The following is an 18265-nucleotide window of genomic DNA, read 5'->3' as shown; positions in this document are numbered from 1 at the left end:
CGGCAGCCCACCAGGCTTCCTGTCCCTGGGATTCTCCAGGCAAGAACACTGGAGTGGGATGCCATTTCCTTCTCCAATGCATGAGAGTGAAAAGTGAAAGTGAAGTCACTCAGTCGTGTCCAACTCTAGCGACCCCCATGGATTGCAGCCTACCAGGCTCCTCCATCCATGGGATTTTCTAGGCAAAAGTACTGGAGTGGGGTGCCATTGCCTTCTCCGCTACGCACTCTAGACTTGACCAAATAAGCATAAACACTCAACATATTGAAACCAGGTTTCTCACTACTACAAAAGGGAGTTACAAATACAGAAATGAGAAAAATATGGAAGTAATCTGTGTTGTCTGATTGAATTGAAATTACCAATATAAATTTATAGCTTTTCACATGAACAGTTAAGTTTAGAAATAAATAGGATATATATGTGTGTGTGCGTGCATGTGTGCATGTATATACACACACAAGCATAAATTTTCCAGCTTTGTCTTCTAAGAAGATCTAGAAAAAAATGATACCCAGTAGAAGAAACATGCTTGGCTCCCAGATCTCAGTTCTAAATACCATCCTTCATTAAAAGAACCAAGGTTTCTTGGTTTCTTCAAGGAGAAAAGGCTAATTCAAGGGCTGAGGCAGGAAAAGTATACAATAAGCCTAGAACATCTTGTGCTATACAATAAGGAAATGTTCAAAAAATAAATGAATCTGGTAAAAGTGACACAATAGCGAGTCTGAAGGGGCTTTGATTAGCTGAATCTGAGTCAATATGTGAATGAAAACAATCAAAATTACTGACTAAAATAAGAATCCATCAGTCCATAAATAAATAAATAAAAGGTTTTTATTGCAGTGTCATGCTGTGCTTAGTGGCTCAGTTGTGTCCGACGCTTTGTGACCCCGTGGACCATAGCCTGCCAGGCTCCTTTGTCCGTGGTGATTCTCCAGGCAAGAATACTGGAGTGGCTCCCATGCCCTCCCCTCCAGGGGATCTTCCCACCCCAGGGATGGAACCCAGGTCTACTGCACGACATTAGTTCCAGGTGGACAAGATTTGTATACATGCAAAATGATAATCATAGTAAGTCCAATTAACAGCTGTCATCTGACATAAAATTTTTCTTACAATGAGAGTTTTAAAATTTACTCTTAGCAACTTTCAAATATGCAATGCAGTATTAACTATAGTAACCATACTGTGTTACACTTTAATGACCTATTTATAACTGGAAATTTGAACTTTTGACCACCTTTAGCCATTTCACCCACTCATACACTTTCTCCCTCTGGCAACCATCAAACTGTTCTATGTTGGTGAGATATTTTTTTAAGACTCCACATATAAATGAGTGAGTTTCCCTGGTGGCTCAGATGGTAAAGAATTTGCCTGCAATACAGGAGACCCGGGTTCAATCCCTGGGTCAGGAATATCCCCTGGAGAAGGGAAAGGCAATCCACTCCAGTATTCTTGCCTGGAGAATTCTACAGACAGAGGAGCCTGGTGGGCTATGGTCCATGGGGTCACACAGAGTCAGACATGACTAAGCATGCATGTACACATATGCTTACAAATGAGATACATAAAGTATTGATCTTTTTCCATCTCACATATTTCACTTAGCATGATGCCACAGAGATCTATGTATGTTGTCTCAAATAGCAAGAGTTCCCTCTATTTTGAGGCTGAACACTATTTCAATGTATTTACATACCACACATTGTTTACCAAGTCATCTACTGATGTACAGTTAGGTTGTTTCTATATCTTGGTTACTATTAATAATGCTCCCGTGAACACTGGGGCAATGTAAATTTTTGAGTTAGTGTTTTTGTTTTCTTTAGATAAATATTCAGAAGTGGAATTGTTGAATCATATGGTAGCTCTATTTTAATTTTTTGAGGCACCTCCATACTGTTTCCCATAGTAGCTGCACCAATTTACATACCTACCAGCAGTGCACAAAGTCTCCCTATTTCTTCACTTCCTTGCCAACACCTTCTTGTCTTCTTGATAATAACCTTTCTGGCAGGTGTGGGGTGACATCTCAGTGTGGTTTTGATTTGCATTTCCCTGATGATAGATGATGATGATTGATAGTAACATTGAACATCTTTTCATACACCCATTGGCCATCTATACGTCTTCTTTGGGAACATGTCTACTCAGTTCATCTGCCTATTTTTTAATCACATTGCTTTATTGATGTTGAGTTATGTGAGTTCTCTATACCTTTTGGACATTAATCTTTTATTAGATACAAAATTTGTAAATATTTTCTCTCACTCAGTAGGTTGCCATTTCATTTTCTGGTGGTCTCCTTTACTCAGCAGAAGCTTTTTAGTTTGACATGGTCCCACTTACTTATTTTTGGTTTTGATATCGTTGCTTTTATTGTCAGATACAAAGTATCATTCAATTGCTGCCAAAGAAATTAACACATATGTTTTCTTCTAGTTTTATGGGTTTGGGTCTTGACATTCAAGTCTTTTATCCATTTTTGAGTTAATTTTTGAGTATGGTATAAGATAACAGTCCAGTTGCTTTCTTTTGCATGTGGCTGCCTAGCTTTCATACCACTATTTATTGAAGAGACTGTTCTGTTTCTACTGTATAGTCTTGGCACCAATAAAGGCCTTCTTATCAATAGAAGTTCAACTAATAAGTAGAGAAACAAAAATAACAGTCAGAAAACCATTAATGGTTGCTAAAGTCAGTGGCTAAACATGCTTTTGTTTTGAGGTATAGCTCATTTATAATATATTAGTTTCAGATGTATAACATAGGGATTCAAAACTTTTATACACTATACTCCATTTAAAGCCAGTATAAAATATTGGCTATATTCCCTGTGATTTACAATATATTCTTGTAGCTTATTTATTTTATACATAGCAGTTTGTACCTAGTAAGTAAAAGTTCAGTGAGAACCAGAATACTTGGAGTTCAAATGTATCGACCACAAAGTACTAATTGATTCCAAAGGGAAATGGTAATTTTAGAGTGGAGGGTCCTGATAAGCTTAATGAAATGATCAAAGTTTACATCATCAATACTGGGGCAAACTGATATCACATGTTTCCTAACAGGATGTACAGGGAAGGACATAACATTACATGTACTATTTAACTCCGGAGCATCCCACAAGCCCAATTCAAGGAACATTCGACAAAATACTCTTCAATATATTATAATCAATAAAAACAAGACTGAGGAACTATTCCAGATGGAAGAAGGCTACAGAGACATGACAAGAAAAGGCAATCTGGAATGCAAGATTATATATTAATACTAAATTAGGGAGGAAAGTAGCTCCTGGTGGCTCAGACTTGGGATTTATCCCTGGGTCAGAAAGATCCCCTAGAGAAGACAATTGCAACCCACTCCAGTATTCCTGCCCTGGAAATCCCATGAACTGAGAAGCCTAGCAGGCTACAGAGTTGCAAAGAGTCAGATAAGACCTAGCGACTCTGTCACCACCACACAGCTATAAAGGTCATTCTTTGAACTGATGAAATTTGATTATGAACTGTAGATTAGACAGGAATACAATATCAATGTAAAATATCCTTTTTTGATCATTATACTATGGTTGTGTCAGAGAAGGATCTTATCCTTAGGAAAGCAACATAATGCTTCCAAGTTCAAGCAGACAGAGGCAGAGAATAAAGCAATTGGAACAAAATGTAAATACTTAGTAAATCTGGATAAAGGGTATATAGATGTTTCTTGAACTATCTTTTCAACTTTCTTTAAGTTTAAAATAATAAAAGTAATCAGAGAAACATGAGTAAGCCATAGAAAAACTATTTAATAAATAGAAAACAATCAATATACATAGCAAGTAGTACTATACTGAATTCAGTAATTGGAGGAAAACAAACATACCAAATTCAGTGATTCATGAATTCAAAAAATATTTGCATCTGTAATTTTGCTAAGCATTATTGGGTTTAAAAAAAATACTTACAAGACATGAAGATTTATCTTCATTATAGGAAAAATAAGACTAACCAGCACACAAGATGAATTGTGATAATTACTACAATAAAGGTACAAGCTTACCCAGTATGCAGAAAGAGCATTCCACTCAACTAGGAAGATCCTAGGGTGGCTTCACGGAGGAAGGAGAGATTTGATCTATGGGTAGGATTTCAACATACAGAACAGAAGTAGGGAACAAAGCACAGAGATGTTCCACACAGAGGGAACATCATGGCGAAACTCACTGCAGAGCACATGTGGGCTTTACTGCACAAATTGTGAGGAGAAAATTTGACTTGGTGTAGAGGGTATGAGAAGGAGCAGTAGGAGAAAGGACTAGAAAAATAAGTGTGAAGAAAAATCAGATGAGTTTTAGATGCCAGAGGTATCTGAATCTAATTTTACATTCAGGGGAATACCCCAGTGTTCTGGGGGTTAGGAACAATGGGGATGGCTATTTCACACAGAAAGTCAGGCAACAGGCTAATCTAACAGTTCAGGTAAGTGGACATAAAGATCTGGACCAAGAGAAGGTAGAGACAGAAAGTGTGGTATTCCTAAATCTTCCTCTGATCATCTCACCTCTAGCCATAAAAAGGCTCAAGGTAACCACCAGCTGTTAAGCAAGCTAATAAGCATGAAGTGTGCTCACAAAGCATTTTATAAGTTCATCTTTAAAACCAGCATATTAAGTCTCCACACTAGAATAAAGAAATTTGTACAGATTTATTAGTGTTTCTGTTTTTCTCCAATAAGCCTAGGAAAGCTTTAAAGAATATCCTTTAAAATTCCAGTGTATAAAACTCTTTATAAACACTACCTTTGAAGTCTCGTCTCAAGTAAACTCTTTTTTTTAATAAAAGAAGAAAAGCCTAAAATCAAAGCATTTCATTAATTCAAATCTTTTTTCTATATTCAGAAATAAAATTGATGCCTGTGGCTATTGCAAACTTCACAGTAAAATTTACATTTAATATTTCCTACATCACTCCACAGATAATTTTAATTCTTATAAATAAATACATTGCTTCCAAGTGGGGAGGGGAGCAGGGTGGAATGAAAAGCAAGATTCTTGATACATGCCCCCAACAATAGTTTTGCCAACTTTGCAACTGGAAATCTTTGAAATTAGGATTCAAGTAGTGCTAAGCTTATTTTACAGCTATAAATGGAGTAAAATAAAGCTGTAATGCAGGGAGTATCTACAACTTCAACCTGTGCTCATATTATTATAGAACTCAAATGACAGGCTAAATAGGAAAATGCCTAGCACACTCTCAACTTTTGTTTGGGAAAAGCTGGGCTTCCCCAATGGCTCAGAGGTTAAAGAATCCACCTGCAGTGCAGGAGACACGGATTCGATCCCTGGGTCAGGAAGATCCACTGGTGGAGGAAATGACAACCGCCCCAGTATTCTTGCCAGAAAAATCCCATGGACAGAGGAAACTGGCGGGCTATAGTCCAAAGGGTCACAAAGAGTCAGACACAACTGAGCACAACACAAACAATATATTACTACACATTTCTACTGAAAGCCACCAAGAACTTTTCACTTGAATTCACTGAGAAATTGTCCTGTTTTTAGGAAATTACAGGAGAGATGAATCTTAATGTAGAAGAGAGGAGCACTTCATTCTGCTGTCACCTTTATTATTTCTCTAGGGGATCTTCCTGACCAAACCTGCATCTCCTGCATTAGCAGGTAGATTCTTTACCGGTGAGCCACTAGGGAAGGCCTATGCCAATATGACATTGATTTAATTTCTACTGCTTTATAATAAGTCTTGAAATCATCTACTGTAAGTTCTCCAAATTTGTTATTTTAAAAATTGTTTTAGCTATTCTAGTTTCTTGGTATTTTCATATGAATTTTAGAATCAGACTAGCACTTTCTATTTTAATAAAACCACTTGGGATTTTGATTGAGATTGCATTGACTAGAGACCAAGGTTTCAGGGTATTAACATCTTAACAGTATTGAGCCTTCTAATCTATGAACATGGCACTTCTCTCCATTTATTTTGTCTTTAATTTCTCTCTGTAAAGTTTTCTGGTTTCCAGTGTAGAGTTTCTTCACTTAAGGATTTCATATTTTTAGTGCAATCATGCAAATTATTTTTTACAAATTTCATTTTCTAATTGTTTGTTGCTAAATAGAAAGGGAAAAAGTGGAAACTGTGACAAATTTTATTTTCTTGTGTTCCAAAATCACTGCGGATGGTGACTGCAGCCAGGAAATTAAAAGACGCTTGCTCCTTACAAGAAAACCAATGACAAACTACAGCATATTAAAAAGCAGAGATATTGCTTTGCCACAAAAGGTCTGTCTAGTCAAAGCTATGGTTTTCCAGTAGTCATGTATGGATATGAGAGTCGGACCATAAAGTAGGCTGAAAAATCAAAGAATTGATGCTTTTGAACTGTGGTGCTAGAGAAGACTGCAGAGTCCCTTTGTACAGCAAGGAGATCCAACCAGTCAATCCTAAATGAAATCAACCTTGAATATTCACTGGAAAGACTGATGTTGAAGCTGAAGCTCCAATACTTTGGCCACCTGATGCGAAGAGCCGACTCATTGGAAAAAACCCTGATGTTAGGAAAGATTGAGGGCAGGAGGAGAAGGGGACGACAGAGGATGAGATGGTTGGATGGCATCTCTGACTCAGTGGACATGAGTTTGAGCAAACTCCAGGAGATGGTGAAGGACAGGGAAGCCTGGTGTGCTGCAGTCCATGGAGTAACAAAGATTCGGACACAACTGAATGACTGATCAACAACAACAATATACAGAAATACAACTGGCTTTTTTATGTTAACTTTGTATCTTGTGACATTGTTAAATCCAAGGATTTTTGAGGCATTTCCTTTTGTGCTTCCTTTCTTGGATTTTCTATTTCCATATCCAGTCACTCTGGCAGCCCCAAACTCTGAACTCTTAACTCCTCAGCCCAAGACTGTTGCTTTTTGCTTGGATTTTATATGCAATGACAGAGGATTGACAGTGCCCAGGAAGGAAAAACTGGATAAATGTGGCCCTCACTCAGTGTGGTTTCTGTCTTTTATGAGATGTAGCAAAAACCCTTACACATGTTCTATTTATTGTCTACTAAAAGCTATATATTACTATATTTAATATAGACACAATTATGAGACATTACATTAAAATTAGGCATTTATAATTTTGCATTGTCCAAGTTCATATGAGTAAAGTGTTACTTTTATAATAAAAGCTTCTGAAATTTTAAAATGCTGCCACAAAACAAGTTTGCAAATAAACCATGTGCCTGATGCTATACCAAACAAAATAATAAAGGACAGAACATTTCCTGGACTGAATTCACCTCCATAGACTTGAAAATAGCATCCAGTTTTTTACAATGCATAATACTGCTCAACACTTTGATAATATTAAATTCTCACTGACTGATAGTAACAAGTTTCAAAAGAATTCGTACTTGAAAAGAAGGATTGCTGAAATTTATTTCAAACTCTTTTTAGCAGATTCTCAATACACTTTTTCCGGGTTCAGTGAATTCTCAAGATTGCCAGTTGGTTTAACTTCAGCACATAAAAAATATGGTCTCATATAATCCAGCTTTTACTAATTTGGTATCTTGGGAGCTTTCACAGAAGTGCATGGCAACTACCTATAATGAGAAGTGTGGTTGGTTGATCACTAGGGAGTTGATCATTGAATAAACACATTATGTCTTACCTTCTCCTCAACAGGACAACATTACAGGTATATTTATAAGAAGGGAGGGAAGATAAGAGAAAAAAATAAGAAATAGGGTCTATATATTTTAAATATCTAGAATATAACATCTATACCAACTTTATATACTATTGAACAGAAATATAAGCAACAAATGCTAGTCACATACATAATTTTAAGTTCCCTAGTGGCCTGATTATAAAAGTAAAAAGAACACAAATAAACAGAAAGATATACAGTGCTCATAGATTGGAAGAATTAATATTGTTAAAATGGCATACTACCCAAGGCAGTCTACAGATTCAGTGAAATCCCTATCAAATTACCAATGGCATTTTTCACAGAACTAGAACAAATTACTTTAAACCTTGTGTGGAAACATGAAAGACCCCACATAGCCAAAACAATCTTGAAAAAGAACAAAGCTAGAGGTATCACATTCCCTGATTTCAAACTATACTACAAAGCTGCAGTCATTAAAACAGGATGATACTGGCACAAAAACAGACACATAGATCAATGAAACAGAATAGAAAGTTCAGTAATGAACCCACACATATGGGCAATTCACCTACAACAAAGGAGGTAAGAATATACAATGGAGAAAAGACATCCACTTCAATCAAAGATGTTGGGAAAGCTGGACAGCCACATGCAAAAGAATCAAATTGGACTACTTTCTCATGCCATATACAAAAATAAGTTCAAAATGACTGAAAACTTAAACAAGACCTGAGAGCATAAAATTTCTAGAAGAAAACATAGGCAGTATGCTCTTTGATATCACTCTTAGCAATATTTTTGGGATATGTCTAATCAGTCAAGGGAAACAAAAGCAAAAATAAACAAACTGGAACTACATCAAACTAAAAAGCTTTTGCACAGTGAAAAACTAATAACAAAACAAAATGGCAGCCTACTGAGTGGGAGAAGATACTTACAAACAATATATCTGCTAAGGAGTTAATATCTAAAATATACCAAAAATTCATATAATTCAACATCAAAAAAAGAACTCAATTTAAAAATTGGCAGGGGACCTGAATAGGCATTTTTCCAAAGAAGAATAGACATGTTACAGAAACACAAGTCCATGTGCCTGACACACAGTGAAGCCAAACAATATGAAAATGTCAGAGACTGGACAGAGAAAGGTTTATTAAGGGCCATGCAAGGAAATGGGTGGGTCATGCCATAAAACCCCCAAACTCTCCAAAAGTTCTCAGCAAAGCCCTTTTCTCTGAAAAGGGAGGGCCATGGTTAGTTGCTACAAACTCCTTGGTGTCAGAGTCTCTTTTCTTGAGGTCAGGTAATAATGTTCCTTTAAATCTCTACCAAACAAATGTTATTCTCTGTTCTGTCAAGAAAGGGCAAGGTCCCAAGGCACAACTTTTCCCCTCTGAGGTCCAGGTCCTGACTGAAGGACCTCCGTTGGTGGCTCCCTCAGGGACAGTTCCCCAGACCCCGCCCAGCTGTTACTCACTGAGGGAGCCAGGTGTCCAGGACCCAACTGGCCTTTAGGCTCCTCAGGCCACCCAAATGAAGATTGCTGCTGCTATCTGATCAGGGGACAGGGATAGGGGAGAGATTCACTGCTGCCTCAAGGCCTGGGCCAAGGCCAGTTGGGTGGCCCTGGTGAGCAGGTGAGCTCAGAGAGGCCAGGACCTGTCTCTTACCTCACTCTCCACCTGAGGACCACCATTCCCTCAACCATTGGCTGAATGCCTCACTAACGGTCGCTCCTTGACAGTTGGTTGCTTGTGGGCGGGGCCCACTGCAGCACCAACCAGTGACTGAGCAGGACCACTAAAGGTCGCTCCTTGACCGTTGGTAGCTTGTGGGAGGGGCCCACTGCAGTGCTGACCAATGACTGAGCGGACCCATTGTCTGGTAACACAGTGCAAAGTTATGGTGCACAGCAGACAGCCTTTTGCTAAGGGCTGCCCTTCATCGCACTCTGTCACAAGGTGAGGTGGAGGGTCCCCAGGAAGAAGGCTGGGATCTGCCTTTTACCTAACTCGTTGCTAAGAGTCGGACACGACTGAGCGACTTCACTTTCACTTTTCACTTTCATGCATTGGAGAAGGAAATGGCAACCCACTCCAGTGTTCTTGCCTGGAGCATCCCAGGGACAGGGGAGCCTGGTGGGCTGCCGTCTATGGGGTCGCACAGAGTCGGACACGACTGAAGCGACTTAGCAGCAGCAGCAGCAGTAGCAGCTACCTAATGATCACCAGTTGGTGAACGGGCCTAGTAACGGTCACTGACAGTTGGTTGCTTGTGGGAGGGCCCCACTGCGGCATCAATCAATGGCTGAGCAGGACCACTAATGGTCCCACGGTGGTAACGGATGTTTCCTAATAAGATGCAGGGTAAGGGCGCACAGCAACAGTAGCGTGCTAAGGGCTGCACTCAGCCACGTTCTATTACAGACTCACAAAAAAGATGCTCCTATCTCTATCAGGGAAATGGAAATCAAAAACCACAATGAGATATCGCCTCACACCTGCCAGAATGGACATTATCAGAAGACAACAAATAATAAGTTTGGTTGAGAATGTGGGGGAAAAGGAGCTCTCTAACACTGATGGTGAGAATGTAAATCAGTTCAGCCACTAGTAACAGTGTGGAGGTTCCTCAAAAAAACTAAAGCTAGAACTGCCATACAACCCAGCAATTCCATTCCTGGTATTTATACAAAGAAAATGAAAATACTAATTCAAAAAGATATGTGCACACCTATGTTCATTGCAGCACTATTCACACTACCCAAGATGATAAAGCCATAAAAAGAAGGTACTCTTGGTATTTGCAACAGCATAAATGGATCTAGAGGGTATTACACTAATGAAACAAATTAGACTGAGAATGACAAATACCACATGATTTCACTTATATGTGACATCTTAAAATGAACAAACATTACAAAACAGAAACAAACTCATAAATATGGAGAATAAACAGGTGGATGCCAGAGGGGAGGGAGGTAGGAGGATGAATGAAACAGGTGAGGAAGAATAAAGGTACAAACATCCAGTTATAAAAACAAATGAGTTATAAGGATGTTCTTTAAAATGATAAAAAGGTAAAAAGAAACAGTTAAAATTAATTATGATATATTTATCCTATCCTAGTATCATTTAAACACAGAATCACATAAAATATTAATGAGAATCTACATTCTTTTGTTTGTACTAAACCATCTAAATCCAGACTGTATTTTACACTGACAGCATGTCTCAGTTTGGACTGCTCACATTTCCAGTAGTCAACAGCAACATGTGGCTAGTGGCTACAGTATTAAAAAGAGCCATACTTTCTCCATGCAGTCAGTGAGTTTTTATTCAATTACATCATGCCTCTCTATCCTGAGCTAGTGACCATTTTTGTATTTAGGATGTGAATAACACTCTGAACACATACTGCACTGCAACAAAAATATGATGGGAGCAAAATCTAATGTAGGCAAGGATGAAAAGAACATTCCAACCAGAATGAACGAAGAATAACAAAAGTCTTATCTGAAATGGATCCACTAGCAGAAGGTAGCATTAAATCTGCATCTGTTCACAGCAGGGCAGAAAATGTACACTGCATGGTACTGCTGAACAGACCAAGGAGTGAGGCACTAGACTAAAGGCCAAGAAAGTTAATAACTGGAATATCCTCCAGAAAACTGACCACAAAAAAAAATGTTAAAGCTGGTCTGAAAAGGAAGGAATTAAAGCTCAAAATTACACAAATATGGTAAAGATGCCATTGAACTGGGCACAAAGAAGTCTTTGGTCATCTGAGGGCTGGCTTAAACCTTTCCAGAGACTTCAGAAGGCAGTACAAACTTCACACTCTCCCCTCTACTGCAATTCACAGTGCTGGCATCTCAAAAGGAAGGTCCAGCACAGGTCTGCTGCCCCAGTTTTTACATCTGGTGTCCAGTTCTGGTGGCCACTGCACAGAGGATGCTCCTTGATGGCCTCCTCTGAAACTGGCAGGCTTGCATTCTTAGTCCCACAGGACTGTAACAAGCAGAAAGGTCTTGAAAGTCTATCAGCCTCAAGGCACTGTTTGGACAGCTGACAGTAACACACCCCAACCTTAATCTGAGAAGCAGGCTTCAGGTCCGGAACACATCTAAAGACCAAAAGATACTCTCAGAGAACACAGGCCTGGGAATGCCATCTTTCTGCTCTCTACTTTGCCACGGCTCACTGGTATCTCCCTAAAAAGAACTTATACACTCTTCCAGAGGCCTAGTTTTTGCAACTGCCCCACAGGGGACCCCCTCTGATCACCCAACCTGGAGACCAGCAGGATTTATGATTGTGGTCCCACGAGACTGGATATATTTGTAAAAGTTGCTGTTTGATGGTCTAGCTTCCAGTCAGCCTGAAACTAGATGCCAGCTGAGATGCCTCTGTTTGGACCATTGACAGGACTTGGCACATCCTCACCCACTGGGAGTTATTAACAGTAAATCAAGTTGCTTGGAAGATCACAAAGGTTTGTGAGACAAACAGGAGCTAGGGCAAGCTTGAACAATAAGTTTCATCTCCTCCATAAGGCCACTCCTCCAAGGCTTGGAGAGGCAGCTGTTTCACCTAATAGAAACAGACACATAGAAACAAGCACAAGAGTCAAGAAGTGTTTGGCAAACTTCCTTGTCAGCTCTGCTATTACTCTAAGCCACTTAGCCTGTGTTTCTACACGTGAGCATCTAGTCTTTTAAGAAGAAGTTAATGTTCCTATAAGCAGCAATAGGGATGGAGGAGCCTGGTAGGCTCCCGTCTATGTGGTCACACAGAGTCGGACACAACTGAAGCAATTTAGCAGCAGCAGCAGCATGCAAAAATGACCAAGATTACTATCAGAGTTTTTATACAATCACTAAAAGAAAAAAAAAAAAAGCGTTCAAAATGTTAACCCAGGCTTGAGTTATCATCCTCACTAATCTGATGGCAAAAAAAATTGGCATTCTGAAGCATTGCATACACCGTGGAAAACAATGTTAACAAAAGACTGAGTCAGAAGGGAAGTGGCTGTCACAAAGGTAATGTATTGAAGTCCCTCTCTCATTTTCACACCCATATTTATTGAGTTTAACTCATATATACAAACTATTCTTTTTTTTATTTTATTTTTAAACTTTACAATATTGTATTAGTTTTGCAAAATATCAAAATGAATCCACCACAGGTATACATGTGTTCCCCATCCTGAACCCTCCTCCCTCCTCCCTCCCCATACCATCCCTCTGGGTTGTCCCAGTGCACCAACCCCAAGCATCCAGTATCGTGCATCGAACCTGGACTGGCAACTCGTTTCATATATGATATTATACATGTTTCAATGCCATTCTCCCAAATCTTCCCACCCTCGCCCTCTCCAACAGAGTCCATAAGACTGATCTATACATCAGTGTCTCTTTTGCTGTCTTGTACACAGGGTTATTGTTATCATCTTTCTAAATTCCATATATATGCTTTAGTATACTGTATTGGTGTTTTTCTTTCTGGCTTACTTCACTTTGTATAATAGGCTCCAGTTTCATCCACCTCATTAGAACTGATTCAAATGTATTCTTTTTAATGGCTGAGTAATACTCCATTGTGTATATGTACCACAGCTTTCTTATCCATTCATCTGCTGATGGGCATCTAGGTTGCTTCCATGTCCTGGCTATTAGAAACAGTGCTGCAATGAACATTGGGGTACACGTGTCTCTTTCCCTTCTGGTTTCCTCAGTGTGTATGCCCAGCAGTGGGATTGCTGTGAAAGTGAAAAGTGAAAGTGAAGTGCTCAGCCACGACTGACTCGTAGCAACCCCATGGAATGCAGCCCACCAGGCTCCTCCATCCATGGGATTTTCTGGGCAAGAGTACTGGAGTGGCTTGCCATTGCCTTCTCCAAGTGAAGGCAGAGCAGGTGATAAAGAAGATAATGATAATAAACTAGGGGTACAGAGTGGGGATAGAAATGACAGATTCTCAAAGAAATGTTGGATTAACTTCATAAACAGCTTCATAATGATGCACCTACAACATCAAGATAAACTGAAATTAAGTTCAATCCTACTTTATTTTTTAAAAGTTCTACCAAAAAGAGTTACAGTAGGTTCTCATTATTTACAGATTCCTCACTTACAAATTCTCCTACTCACTAAAATTTGTCTGTAGCCTCCAAATCAAAATTCATGGCACTTTGGCCATCATTCACAGATATGGACAAGATGGCAACTGTTTGAATCATCCAATACACATCTTGCCAGCTGAGGTCAAAAAAGATGATGCTCTGTCTTCCTGTTTCAGCTGTCAAATACTGTAACTAAGTGTTCTTCTCATAGTATATGTTGTGCCAAGTTTTTGTGATTTGGGCTTTATATAAGCTCAGATGGCAAAGAATCTACCTATAATGCAGGAGACCCAGGTTTTATCCCTGGGTTGGGAAGATCCCCTGGAGGAAAAAATAGCAACCCACTCTCATATTCTTGCCTGGAGAATTCCATGGAGCCTGATGGTGGTCCATGGGGTCTCAAAGACTCAGACACAACTGAGCGACTAACACACATACACACACATGAGTAATTTTGCCCTTTAAAATGGGCCCCAACTACCAGGCTAAAAGTGCTGGCCAATGTTCCTAGAAGGCTGTGATGTGCCTGATGGAGAAAGGCTTCAGGAATAAGTTATAGTGTTATTAGCCATTAAGTCAATACTAACAAGTTAATGATATATATTAAACAAAATGTCTTTAAGCGGAAACACCCATAAAACAAAGTAGGGTAGAGAAGAGGGCAAATGTAGACTGCATGAGTGGCTGAACAGCTTAACATGACCACCATGACATGTGCTCTACCCTGAGCCATGCAACCCTCCAGGCATGTGTGCTTCACAGTGTGGCGATGGCTGCTACAGCTGAGATGAAAGCTCAGCTGTGAGACACAGAGGTGGCTCAGACCTGAAGCAGCCAGAGCAGGACAGGGACAGCCATTACTGGTGCTTACTTAGGCAGCATGTCAGAAGCACTACCAATCTCTGTCTGTGGCCAGACCACCACAGCCTGCACCCCAACCAAGCTGAGTGCCTGCATCAGTCCTTCTTGTCCTTTTGCTGCCCTCTGGGTCAAAACAAACTCAAGAGAAGAGAACTGACATCAAGCCTTTTTTTCCAAACATAATAAGAAACTGGTAATCAATTATATAAGAAAAGTGGGAAACTAAATAACGAACTACTAAAAAAACCAATGGGTCAGTGAAAAAAAGAGGAAATCAGAAAAATTTCAAGACAAATGTAAATGGAAACACAACTTTCCAAAATCTATGCAATGCAACAAAAGCAGCTCTAAAGGCCTTCCTCAAGAAACAATAAAAATCTTGAATAAATAACATAACCTACCATCTAACAGAATTATAAAAAGAATAAAGCCCAAAGTCAGCAGAAAGAAGGAAATTATAAAGATCATAAAGATCAGATGGGAAATTAATAAAATAGAGACCAAAAAAAAATAGAAAAGATCAATGAAACCAGAGCTGGATCTTTGAAAAGATAAAATTGATAAACCTTTAGTCAGGCTCATCAAGAAGAAAAGAGAGAAGACCCAAATAAACAAAATAAAAAATGAAAAGAAGAAACAAGAATTGATAACATATAGATACAAAAAATCATAAAAGAATTCAACAATTACATGCCAACAAACTGAACAACCTAGGGGAAATGGACAAATTCCTAGAAATACACAATCTTCCAACACTGAATCAGGAAGAAATAGACAACCTGAAAAGACCAGTCATTAGTAGTGAAATTGAATTTGTACTTAACCAAAAAAAAAATTTCCAGCAAACAAAAGTACACAGACAACATCACAGGGGAATTCCACCAAACATATAAAGAAAAGCTAACACCTACCCTTCTCAAACTATTCCAGAAACTTAAAGAGGATGGAATATTTTCAAATTTATTCTGTGAGGCCAACATTACTGGGATACCAAAGCCAGACAAGGACACTAAAAAAGAAAAAAGGAATTATAGGACAATTATCTCTGGTGAACATAAATGTAAAAATGTAAAAGTCCTCAACAAAATATTAGCAAATCAAATTTAACAATATAAAAAGGAATCATATACCACGATCAAGCAGAATTTATTCCAGGGATACAGGGTGGCTCAATATTCACAAATTAATCAGTATGACACACCATTTTAACAAAGGCAAGGATAAAAAAATCACATGATCATTTCAACAGATGCAGATAAAGCAGATGACAAAATGCAAAACCCATTCATAATCAAAACTCTCATCAAAGTTAGTAAAGATAGAACACTTATCAACATAATAAAGGTCATTTATGACAAACCCATGCTAACATCATACTCAAGAGTGAAAATATGAAAATCTTTCCTATTAAATCAGGAACAAGACAAGAATGCACTTTCGTCACTTCTATTTAATACATTATTGGAAGCCCTTGTCACAGCAATCAGACAAGAAAAAGAAAAGGTACCCAAATTTTTTCCCAGACAAAAGTGTCACTATTCACAGATGATTTGATACTTTATATAGAAAACCCTGAAGTCCTCACCCCAAAACTATTAGATTAATAAATGAATTCAGTAAAGTTACAGGATACAAAATTAATATACAGAAATCTTTTGCTTTTTTATATACTAATACTGAACTATCAAAAAAAGAAAGCAAGAAAACCATTCTTTTTTAAATTACATCAAAAAAGAATTTTAAAAAACCTAGGAATCAACTTCCCAAGGAAATGAAAAATGTATATTCTGAAAACTATAAACCATTGATGAAAGAATTTGAAAATGGAAATATACCCCATATTCTTGAAATGTAAGAACTGATAATATTAAAATATCCATACTACTCAAATCAATATACAGATTTAAAGCAATCCCTATCAAAATATCCATGAAATTTCTCACAGATTAAGACAAATAATCCCAAGATTTATAGAACCACAAAAGGTCCTGAATTGCCAAAGTCATCCTGAGAAAAAAGAACAAGATGGAGGTATCATCTATACTGCGAATCCACAGTAATCAAAACAGCAAGGTACAGGCACAAAAACAGACACAAACCAATGGATTAGAGAGCCCAGCAATAAACACACACTTATGCTCAATTAATCTATGACAAAGGAGGTAAGAATATACCATGGAGAAAAGGCAGTCTCTTCAATAAGTGATGCTGGGAAAACTGGACAGCTCCATGCAAAAGAATGAGATTAGAACATTTCCTCACACTATATACAAAAATAAACTCAAATTGGATTAAAGACCTAAATATAAAACCCGAAACCATAAAACTCCTAGAAAAGAACTTAGGCAGAACACTCCTTGACATCAACCATAGCAATATTTTTGGATCTGTCTCCTAAAGCAAAAGAAATAAAAGCAAAAGTAAACAAATGGGACCTAAATATTAAACTTAAAAGCTTTTGCACAGCAAAGGAAACCATCAACAACAACAAAAAAAGACAACCTACTGAATGGGAGAAAAAATTGCAAATTATATATGATCAATAAGAGGTTAATATCCAAAATATAAACAGGTCATATAATTCAATATCAAAAAACAAACAGCTCAATTAAAAGATGGGCAGAAGCCTGAGCAGCCATTTTTTCAAAGAAGATTTGATAGTCAACAGGTTGTTAACTGCAACACTTTTAAAGATCCCTGGACAAAAATAGGACATCTGCTTTAGAAGTTCTCTGACACAAGTTTTAATCCCAGCTCTTTCCTGCTATCTGCCTAGTCTTTCCAACAAACATGAACTACTCAATTCTTCACTAGTACCCATGTCAAATCGTTCAAAAATCAAATTTTTCTAATATTAACATCCCTTTATTTCAGAATGAGTACTTTACATAACAAGTTTTCTCAAAGTAGGTTGGTTGTCCATTGACCGGCTGCAGTGGCCAGTTTCTTAATTAAAGCAGTGGACATAACAGCAACAACTTCCTTTCTTGGCAACAAATCCCTCTGAAGGTGTGATTACTCTCACACTCTCAAGTTGCTCCTAAATTAGCGCTATCTGTGCTTCACGATTCACAGTGAAGCTGAAACCTGAGACAAACAAGTCTAAACAAACAAAAGCAAGCAGACAGAAAACTCTTTAACCTTCAAGAGGCAAAGAAACACTCTTCATTTCTCAATGACTTTGATAAGAATGACACCTTTATTTTAGGGTTACGTATATAGGAATATTTGAGCCCCAAACCATTAACATAACTTTGTTCTTGGAATAAAATTATTTTTCAGTGATAAAATTATAAAGATCTAAGAAAATAATGAAAAAATTGGCATGGAAAGGAACAGAAATAGTCAGAAATCATAGAAAATTGTGGGGCAATGCCCAAATAATTTACAGTTCATATTTCAATTGCTTTTGTCAGTTATATAAGAATTGACCCTACTGAGTTATTTGCTGCAACATGTCATGTGACTCTCCTGAGCCAGGGAACCTATCCTCTCTCCATCCCCATTATGTTGAGCAGCAGCTGCACACTGTGGGCTCTTCATGTCCATGATGTCCATGGGAAAGGAGAAGGCAGAAGTTTAGAA

At 38.2% G+C, this 18265-nt stretch overlaps 1 protein-coding gene across 5 annotated transcripts in view; it reads right to left on the bottom strand.

Annotated features, from left to right (window-relative positions):
* Positions 1 to 18265, bottom strand: part of ELAPOR2 (endosome-lysosome associated apoptosis and autophagy regulator family member 2) — a 221111-nt gene that overhangs the window by 167849 nt on the left and 34997 nt on the right. The window contains exon 1 of one of the 5 annotated variants that reach the window (XM_070787649.1): positions 9367 to 9488. The exons of 2 other annotated variants lie outside the window; for them this stretch is intronic. The gene's annotated coding sequence lies outside the window, so the exon portion shown is untranslated. Of the gene's footprint in view, positions 1 to 9173; positions 9319 to 9366; positions 9489 to 18265 lie in introns of those variants that run through there. 2 more of the 5 variants (XM_070787652.1, XM_070787650.1) reach the window with 2 other exon arrangements.

This window comes from Bos indicus, chromosome 4, assembly GCF_029378745.1.
Source record: "Bos indicus isolate NIAB-ARS_2022 breed Sahiwal x Tharparkar chromosome 4, NIAB-ARS_B.indTharparkar_mat_pri_1.0, whole genome shotgun sequence".
NCBI lineage: Eukaryota > Metazoa > Chordata > Mammalia > Artiodactyla > Bovidae > Bos > Bos indicus.
This window is presented reverse-complemented; position numbering and strand designations above follow the sequence as displayed.